The sequence below is a fragment of the Hipposideros armiger genome, unplaced genomic scaffold (assembly GCF_001890085.2).
Source record: "Hipposideros armiger isolate ML-2016 unplaced genomic scaffold, ASM189008v1 scaffold_126, whole genome shotgun sequence".
Taxonomy (NCBI): Eukaryota; Metazoa; Chordata; class Mammalia; order Chiroptera; family Hipposideridae; genus Hipposideros; species Hipposideros armiger.
Window position 1 is genome coordinate 469860 of NW_017731476.1, and position 8768 is coordinate 478627.

The window sequence follows — 8768 nt, forward strand, 5'->3', positions numbered from 1 at the left end:
ACACACACACACACACACACACACACACACACACACACACACACACACACACACACACACACTCACCCTCCAATATGCTTCATATTGGTTCACAGTCAGTGCTCCCAATGTTACTGTGTGTGGTGGGAGCCAGTATTTCCCCTATTTTACAGGTGAGAAAACTGAGCATTCAACGAAACTCCAAAAAGTGTACACTTAACTACTGCATCACACTGTAATTTAACTATCATTTTACTGCTCGTGTAAACTGAGGCACTTACTAAGACTTGTGTCCCTCGCTCTGCTTAGGGAGGGGCCGGTACAGTATAAATGGGGTTCTTTGTCCCCACTCTGTACCTCAGTCACTCTACTGGAAATTTATCCTAAGACACTATTGTCCACTAGTGGGATATGAGATTTTTGGAGGGTGGTACTTAAAGTTTCTTCTTAATGAAACTCAAAGCTTTCCATTTTAGTGGTGCTGTATTTACTTTAATGTGTATTAGTTAAAAAAAAAAAAACAACGAATGGCATAAGTAAATACTGTTTAAAAAAATGAATCCATTGTAAAAACAATATTTGGTAAATAATATGGATAGTATGATTATATGGTAAATTTGGTGGGAGATGGTACATAAATAACTGAAGTTTGAGAAACACAGTGCTCAGAAAAGTCCAATGGGAGACAAGTTTCTGTAGAGCTGGTGATGTAGCATTCACTGTAATAGTCAGGAATCTTGATTGACAGATAATGGAATTTACACTGGCTGGCTTAAGCAGAAGAGGGATTTGCTTACAGGTATTAGGCAGCTTACAGAATTGTGGGATGGGCTGGAGAAACAGCTCCCAAGCCACAGAACTGATGTGACACGATAAGAAAACTGCTGCCACTGCTACTGCCACCAAATACTAAGTGCCAGGACAGACTTGTCTGCACTTAGTGCCAGGGCAGACTTGCTGTTGGCACTGAAGCCACTTCTGCACCAAGAAAGAGACCTTTTCTCCCCACCCCCAGCCCCAAAGCCTGGAAAACTCAAAGCCTCGCATGGATGTATCTGATTGGACAAGCCTAGATCATACGTCAGTGTTTTTGTATCAGGAGGCTCACAGATATATTCTGTGATGTTGGGTGGCAGGGAATTTCCCCCAGATGTCCAGTCATGCCTATGACCAATGTCACAGTGAAAGAGCAGAACAAACACAAACGTCCAGTATGTGGATAGGGTAACATGAACTTTGGCTTGGCCACTGAATGAAATCTTAATGGGATGGGCTCAGACTTGCGGAGACGAGGGGAGCCAACCACCTGTGAACATGCTTGTGAGCAGTGTTATATGAGGAAGCCTGGCTACTATAGAAAGAGCATAGGTACAAGGTGGGAGGAGGCTGGGGACAAAGAAAGTAGAAAATAATTGTGACCTTAGGAGGCTGTGACTTTGCTGGGAGGAGGACATTTTTCTCTCTTCCAAACATTTGTTTTATGTGATTCCAGTTAAAAAGAAAAGTTCCTTGTGCAGAATCTTGAACCCTTTAAAAAAGATACTCTTGAAATCCAGTGGCCTTCCAGGTCCCCCCAAGTCCGCTCATTTTTTTTTTTTTTTAAGATTTTTATTGGGGAATTGGGGGAAGGGGAACAGACAAGTTGCTGTCATTTTGTTCTTCAGTCTAGTTGTGGAGGACGTTGCTTCACTGGCCCAAGTTGGCACCATCATTGCGCTCTTCCTGGGTGAGGCAGATCAGTCGCCGGCTTCTGGACAGCCGCTCACAGCCGCTCACACTGGCTGCTGGCTACTTACTGTAGCCCATGGCAACCCACTGCAGCAGGGGCTGCAGCCTACGGTCGACTCACGGCAGCCCAGCTCCAGGTTGAGCTGGTGTTCAGCATCTTAGCTGTATAGGGCAGTGTCACTGGCCCTCATATGTGGGATCTGAACCGGGGCCCTCTGGCATCCCAAGCCAGCTCTTAACCAACGCACCACTCGGCCGGCCCCCGCTCATTCTTCAGAGACTTGAAGCTCCTGCTTAGCCATTGTCCATCTTCCTACAGACAGGGCCCTGAATTTGTCCAGGTGCGGCCCTTTGCCTTGCCCAGGAATAAACCCTGACTGGTCTCATCCTATTCTCCTTGCTCAGAGGCTTGTTTAGAATTGGGTGTGACCCCCTTTGGGGCCAGTGATTGGTCAAAGATCTGCTTGGGTGTGTGTGTAGGGGAGTGGGGAGTGTTCAAAAAAGGGTCCTTCATTCTTAAGGAGACACCAAACAAATGGGCCTCCTTCTGACTCAGAATGTTGCTGGGTCTGAATGGGAAGCCTAGAGCTGCTGGGCCCATCTTGCTCCCGGGCAACGATGCAGCCAATATCCAGGAGAGGGCAAAGCAAAGAGGATCCTAGACGGCAGGACTCCATGCAGTGTGTGATGACGATGCCCTATTGTTTAAGCCAGACTGGGTCAGAGTTGTCTGTTATTTGCAGCCAAACACATCCCAACAGACACTCTCTCTTACAGCACTTGGTACCCTGAGACATATTTCTTTCTTTTTTTTTTTTAATTGGGGAACAGTATGTTTTTCCAGGACCCATCAGCTCCAAGTCAAGTAGTTGTTTCAATCTAGTTGTGGAGGGTGCAGCTCAGTGGCCCACGTGGGGATTGAACTGGCAACCTTGGTGTTATGAGCACTGTGCTCTAACCGCCTGAGCCAACCAGCTGCCCGAGATGTATTTCTTGCCCGAGACCGAGTGACTTCTGTAGGGCCAGGACTGGGCTTCCTTGATCTCTGTATCCTCTGTGCCTGGCCACTGTAGGCCTCTGAATATTTGCACTTGAACTATGAAATGCGCCTTCCAAACTGAAGGGTGCCACCATGTGGTGCCCCAGACTTAACTGTCTAAAACAGGGTTCTCAGTTCTCTCCCACACTCTTTTTACACATCTAATACACGGCATCACCATTCTCCCTTCCCCTCACTGTACACCTAACCCAGTACCCAGTCCTGCTAATTCTGTCTCCAAAACATATCCTGAACGCAAGCACATCTCTCTATCTCCACTGTTGACACTGGTTCAGCAGAGGGTCATCTGTCATCTGGGCTACCTCACGATGTCACCAATGGACCTCCCAGCTTCTATTCTTATCTCTATACCTGTCAAATCCATTCTTCACGCAGCAGCTGGATCAGTCTTTAAAATGTGGGTCAGAATTGAATCCCCCTTCAATGACTCCTTATGACAGTTTAAAATCCAAACTCCTCCTGGAAATGGGTGAATTGTATGGCAGGTAAATCATATCTCAACAAAGTTGTCATAAAAAAAATCCAAACTCTGCCTGTGGTCCCCAGGGCCTGCATGACCTAGCCCCTGCCCACCCCTCTGACCTCATCTAGTATGAGTTTATTCTCCCTGCCAGCCACTGGCCGTCCTTCCGTTCTGCAAACATCCCACAATTGTTTCCACCTCAGGGTCTTTGCAGATGTTTTTCCTTGGAGCTTTCTCCATGGCTCGTTCTTTCTCATCAGGTCCCACCTCAGATGTCACCTCTACTATCCAAAGTAGCCCCCAGATCACCCTTTTATCAGTTGTCTCCTTTAATTTTCTTCATTACCTAAATATCCAAAATTATCTGTAGTTTGCTTTTTTTGTTTTTTCTGTCACACCAGCTCATGACAGTAAGAACTTAACTTCTACTCTAAGAACAGTGCCTAACACTTAGGTGAAGAAGTATTTGAAGGAATTATGTGTTGAATCATTTCAGGTGAGCATTTATGTTGGGCTTGTTAAGTATCCTGATATTTTCAGTGGAAAGCAAATTTTGTATTCACATTCATTTTTAAATTGAATTTAAATTGCCACTGTAACTTTTGGTGCCCTACTTTATTCTCCATAAGGTGGGGATGGGGTGGCAAGGTTAAACAGTATGATTTTTAGGATTTCTTGTAGCTCTGACTCCTAAAAGGAGGGTGGGGTCAGGTGTCATTGAGATGAGTACTGGGCTGGCCAGCAGCTTAGCAGCACATTGAGCATGAGGACCCAGAGCTTTGCCCTCAGTGCCCCTCAGCCAGCTTTTTGGAAGCTCAAGGGCGTCCTTCACTCTTTTCCCCACCACTAGCCTGGCAGTGCCTCCTCGGAAAGCTCTCTGGACATTGTCCTTGGTACTAGCCCCACTGCACTACCCTGGCCAGTTGGCATCAGCCTACTGCACCAGTCTCTCGGCTTCCAGTCCCCCAGCTCCAGCCCCATACTGGACCTGGAGGCCCTTTCAGACACAGAACTCTGATCACACTCATGTCACTCAGATGTAGCTCGTGGCATTCCAACTGGAAACACTTTGTGACTCTCACACAAAAGCTACTGAGTAAAAGGCACTTGAGAGGTGGCCTGGCCATGCCTGGCTTCCTAGGGGAGGACACACTTGGAAGCCTGAAACAGGAGGCAGGAATATTGACAGAAGTGAGGGAAATGGTGTGTGTGGGTTCAGGGGTAGAGCCTAAGGAGAACTGGAGTACTTGAGGCTGTCAGACTGTCCTGACAGAGCAGAGTATGATTTGGAGGGGCAGGAGGTCCAGGCCGAAGTACCAGGGCTGACTGTGACATCCCAGGAAAGAAGACAAAATACTAGAAATTCCCTTCTCTTGGGGGTGGTGTGGGGGGGCAAGATGACCTCCCAAAGAATCCCCCAAGCAGCCACCCACCTTCAATCAGAGACGCTGGGTTTCATCTGAAGAGCCACGTTCAGCCCATGGAGTTTGATGGGAAGGGAACCCATCCCAGTCTCAGGTGGGTCCGTGATCAGATGTATATCAATCAGCATAATCTATCGTTCATGGTCACAAGTATCAGTTCAGGGTTAGTTTTCTGTTTCAACTCCAACTGGTGTGCTGAAGTCCAATCTTGGGGTGGGGGGGGTCACTGCCCAGAGTTATCACAGACCCCGCAAGTTAAGGACTCAGTCCTTCACAAGACTGGTCCCACTTCAGATGCCTGCTGCAAGTGGAGTCCCCCAGCCATGTACACTCTTAACTCGCTACAGATCTGGGAGTTCTCCATGACCCTCCTCAGGTTCGATAATTGGCTAGAACAACTCACAGAATGCAGGGAAGTGTTGTGATGATTACAGTTTTTTTTTAACTTTATTAGGGAACAGTGTGTTTTTTCCAGGACCCATCAGCGCCAAGTCAAATCATTGTCTTCAATCTAGTTGTGGAGGGAGCAGCTCACTGGCCCATGTGGGAATCGAACCGGCAACCTTGGTGTTAAGAGCCTGTGCTCTAACCACCTAGCTAACTGGCCGCCCCTATGATTACAGTTTTATAACGGATACAAGTCAGGAAGAGATTTGAAGAGAAATACAGGGTGAGGTGTGGGAGGGTCCCAGTGCAGAGCTTCCATGCCTTGTCCCCATGGAATCAGCATAACACTCTCCTGGAATGCGAACATACCCATCAGGAAGCTCCATTGAGCTTCACTGTCCAGAGTTTTTGTTGGGGTTTCATTGCTTAGGGATGATTAAATCATTGCCATGTGACTGAACTCAATCTCCTGGTACCCTCCCATCCCCGGAGGTCGAGCCAGGTCAAATTCCCAACCCTTTTATCACAAGGTTGGTCTTTCTGGCCACCAGCCCCCATCCTGAAGCTATCTAGGGGCTTACCAGGAGTCACCTCATCAGCAAAAGCTCAGATGTGACCTAAGGTTCTCATGAACAACACACTTCTATCACTTGGGAAGTACACGATTTGTCATCCTCTGTGCCAGGAACGTGGGACACAGATCAGACAGTTTCTTTATTATCCAATAGATGGTCCTTGGGGGACCCAAGCTGAGCTGATATTTGACCCTCTTGCATTTGTTGGAGCTCTGATCTTTGTCTACCAGGGTTGTTAATCTGGAAGAAGGTAACCTTGCAGCTGCTGGTGGCCATTTTGCTACCTATGAAGGTACAACCCACCTAAGAATGAAGACAGTTCAGAGGAAAGCAGAGCTAAGAGAAGGAGACCAAGTTCAAGTGGACACTGTTTGAGCTTCTGGCTCCAGCCATGCCTGAAGTCATTCTATTTCTGATTGTTCAATTCTGTGAACCAATAAACTACGCCTCTTTTCATGTTTAACCTACCTAAGATTGGGATTTCTATTACCTGCAGCTGAAAGCAGCCTGAGTATTACATTCCCTGTTCCTGAGGAAGTGTTTCTCCATTTTATATTAATACCTTGGCTTAACCTGTGCCCTGATTCCATCCTTCGCACCTTCCCGAAACCTTATTCCTTCAACTACCGTCCTTTCTACTGGCACCTTTCTCCTTAGACTTCTGATATCATCAGGTCCCCCTCAGGATATAAACAGCAAATCTTTTCACTCTCTCAAACTACAACCCTCCATCTCTCTCTCTCCTTCCCTTTTTGGCCAAACTGTGTAGTACAGCTCTCCACATCCTTCCTTCCACTTATTCACCTTCCATTCATTCCTCGATCCACGGCCATCTGGCTTCTGCTTCCACCACTTCCCTAAAATTCCTCTCACCAACGTCATTCAGCAAGAGTAGTCACCAATGTCTTCCATAGGAGACAGTAACCGTGCCATGGACCCGTTTATCATCTCTGTGTGATGTTTGTCCCCAAACCACCCCCACCACACACACTCTATACCCTGGTCTTTGGGGTATGGTTTCTCTTCAACAGAGCTTCCAGGGTTTTCTTTTTCAGAAATGCCCTCGGGCTACTGGAGGCTTTGCCTTGATGAAGTGCCTGGAATTCACATCTCCCAGGGGTCAACAGCTGAGCATTGTTGAGGTAGGAAAGGCCCAGCTCCCTTGTTTCCGGACACATCTCCGGCATAACTTACATCCAGAGCGCCCCTGTGGGATCAAGTTGAACTGTCTGCCCAAGATCACATGCTTGCTTGGTTCCCTCTCCTCCCCTCTCCTGCTTCTCCCACTTCCTTACTGGTTTCTCCTGGTAGCACTTTTTAAGTAAATCACTTGCCCACAAATCCTCATCTCAGAGTCTGTTTCTGGGAAACCTGGCCCAAGACATCTCAGCACTTTTTACTCCTCTTTCTTTGCCTGCCTGTTAAATGTTGCTTATTCCCCAGAATTAGGTCCTGTCCCTCTTCTCTCTATGTATATTACCTGGCCAATCTCATTCCTGTCCATGGCTTCAACCATGACTCATGCCTGATCACCACCAAACTGCTTTGTGGGGCTCAGACCACGTACCCATCTCTGCTGGACAGCTCTACCTCGCCCCTGAATGCCTCCTGTATGCACTGTCTAATCCAGCAGCCCCTAGCCACATGTGGCTAGTTTAACAAAAATGAAAACTTCAGCTCCTTAGTCACAGCCATATTTCAAGGGCTTAAGAGCCACATGTAGCTGGTGGCTACCACTGCACAGTGCCAATATAGAACATTTAATTCGTTGCAGGAAGTGTAATTGGACAGATTAGAGCCATCATTCTCAAACTTAACTCATCATCACCGGCCCCTCGTTTCCTCAACGTGCTTCTCTGTCCTAGACAACAGTGGGCCATGGACAGAGAAAGGCTGCGTAAGGGTATCAGGGAGGAGGAAGGGGACCACAGAACTAAGGTCCTTTGCGTTGCCATGTTCCTCTGAACTGGGAAGATAGGTGGGCAGAGAGAACGATGCAGGCCATAATTAACAAAAGCCATCTGTGGGCTGATGCTAGTTTGGTGAGACGAGAGGTGGAGCTGGGTACTCAGGATGGCCAGGCCAGAACTTGCTTAATGAATTTTTCCAACTCCATCCGGCAGCCTCGGCTTTGAACAAACATCCTTGTGTGGGTCAAGGCATGTGTCCGTCTCCAAACTTGCCTGTGTTCCGGGAAAAGCACTTAAGCTGAAATTGGTTCAGGAAATTTTACGGTTAAGTTTCAGAAAAGAGGCATGCTGCTTCGACTAGAGGTGCTCAGCTCTCAGGACTTAGGTTTGGAGCTATGGAAAGCCATTTTGCCTTGAAGAGAGGCGAACCTGCCTGAGAATGAAGCCAAATGCATAGGAATGCTGACCCTAGAGAAGATAAACCACAGGTTCCTGGTATCTTTGGCCCTTCTATTCAGCTGGTCCTGAAGACGCTTAATCCACTCTGGACTTTTCAATGCTTAAGCACATAAGAGTCCCTTATCGCTTAGACCAGCTGCAGCTGGTCAATGAGAGACTGGATTGACAGGATCTCTGGGTGCTCATGATTTCAAATACCCTCTATACTTTAATGACTCCATTCCTGATGGTTCTCCTGAGTTCCAGACTGTTCGTCCACTAACTTCCGGACGCCCACAAGCACGGCCAAAAACTGACCTCCTTATGCCTGCCCACCCCTCCATCTTTATCTCCCGTCTCAGAGACTGAGCCTCCTCGAACCCCCAGTTCCTAGCCTCAGAGACGCCAAGGTCGCAAGTTCAGGCTCCGCCTCCTTGCGGGGCCTCCCCAAGGTCACCCGCGTCCTTCCCGGCCCAGCTCCTTGGGGGCAGTGTCCACGAAGCCCTCCGCCGCAGGGCCCGGCGCTCTAGGCTGCAGCAGGCCCTTCCAATCGCCTTTCCATCTCGCTGGCTTCCGGTTCCCTGTGGCCTCTCTAGCCTCCCCCAGGGCCTCCGGACTCTATGCCCTCAGGTGGCCTCTCTATGGTTGCCTTCTCGCCTTTCTCCTAGATTTCTCTGGGGGGACGCGCTGGTGGGACCCAATCCCCTCCTACGACGGCTTCTGTTTCCGAACCCCCCGAGAGTCACCCCCTCTTAGGTCTCCCGGGGTGTGCTGGGCAGGAGGACGGCGGAAGTGAGCGTGAAG